Here is a 1,854-nt window from a genome sequence, read left to right on the forward strand (position 1 = left end):
GAAACTTACAATATATAGCAAGCCCAACCTAACTGAAACTCTTATGATGAAGAACATTAGTGCCCCTCGATGACCAAAGGTAGCATGCACAAACACAGTCTATAATTCTTCATGACCGAGGAGATTTGTAAATCTCATAGAAAATGCTACATTGAACACACTACCAAGACACTCCAAAGACGTATGCTGGCCCACAGAAGTTAAGGGGCAACAAACCAACATTATATTGATGTTCACGACCGGAAACCCTCCCTGAAAGAATTAATTGCCAGAACCTAAATTGTTCAAATGGAAAACAACTATGGCAGGTTTATAATAGCTGAAGCTATAAGCATCTCCCTACAAGGACCAAAATTGAACATTCAAAGGGATTCTAAGTCTACTCACCCTTCAAGCAGAAAGCGTATGGATAATCTCTATAGAGGTGCAAGTCCAAGTGTGCGTCTGCGTGTGTGCAGGTGTTTCTATGCATGTGTATATACATACATATATATACATATATATACATGTATATACATATATATATATATATCCGTGGGATCCGTGTGTACGATATGTTTTCCCGCGCATTTATAAAGACGTGCGGAGCCTGTTGCAGGCACTTGTAATCTGGGTATCTGATTAATAAACAATGAATCGTCATCGACTCTTCTTCTTCGACCCCAAGATGGCGCAGTGAGATATGAACCTACGCCTGTGGAGCGTAGATCAGGATGGCACCACCTATTAGACCTCGTCTTGCAACGCCCTCCAGGAGGGCCATCGCAACTCCGTCACTTCGTCAGGCCCGCGACACCATTATGTCCCAGCAACGAGCTATCACTGCACTGCAAACCCAGGTGGCTAACCTGCCGGTAGCCGGAGTGCCACGGGTGTCCAATGCTTCAGCTCCTGAGAAGTGTGATGTGGAAATGTCTTCAGCGGCGTTCAGGACATGGAGGCGGTCTATGGAGTGCTGGATTCACCTGAACAGGTGGCCTAGTTTGGAGGCCGTCATGCACATCCGTCTTCTGTGTGTGCCAGCTCTACAGAGAGCTTTAGATGCAAAGTTCTCAGCGGCCCAATGGTCATGTGTGAGCCCCAAGGAGGCATTAGATAGCGTTGAAAAGCTAGTACTACGGTCATCCAACCAAGCAGTGCTATGGAGCGAATTCTTTAATGATGTTCAGGCCACGGATGAGCCTATCAATGTGTATTTTCAAAGGTGTTCTCAGTTAGCTCTAGATTGCAAGTTCGAGTGCCCACAGTGTAATTCCAATCTGTCTGAATATATGCTATTGCGTAAAGTGATGGTAGGGTTGAATAATTTAGTGCTTAAAAGAGAAATTTTTCAAAGTTATCATAGGTATGATAGCGTAGACGCCCTCAGTGCACAGTGCATAGCATTTGAAGCTGCGGTTAGGGATGTAGGTGAGAGCGGGAAAATTTCCCACCAAATTGCAAGTTATCCGCCAGTCGAGGCAGCCAATGTCACGGAGGAGGGGGAGTGTGCAGCCGCCACTATCCACCGTGCTGTGCATCGTACGCCGCCAACGAGGTGCGGCAACTGTGGCAGTTCGCACTCTGATAAGAATTCGTGTTTGGCCAAAGGTGTTACTTGTTATAATTGCCAGAAAGTGGGGCATTTGAAGAAATGCTGTAGGAGCAAACGTAAGGTCCTGCCAGAAGTATCTAGTGCTGTAGTGATTGCATCTACCGCCGTTGCGGGACAACCGTTATTAAATGTATCAGTGTCAGTGCCGGGGGGGAGGGAGTGTGTACCCACCACCGCCGTTGCTGATACGGGGGCCCAGGTTTGCGTCGCTGGCAGCGAGCTGTTGCAGCTGCTGCACCTCGACCCCGCGAAAGTTGAAA

This window comes from Palaemon carinicauda, chromosome 14, assembly GCF_036898095.1.
Source record: "Palaemon carinicauda isolate YSFRI2023 chromosome 14, ASM3689809v2, whole genome shotgun sequence".
Classification (NCBI taxonomy): domain Eukaryota; kingdom Metazoa; phylum Arthropoda; class Malacostraca; order Decapoda; family Palaemonidae; genus Palaemon; species Palaemon carinicauda.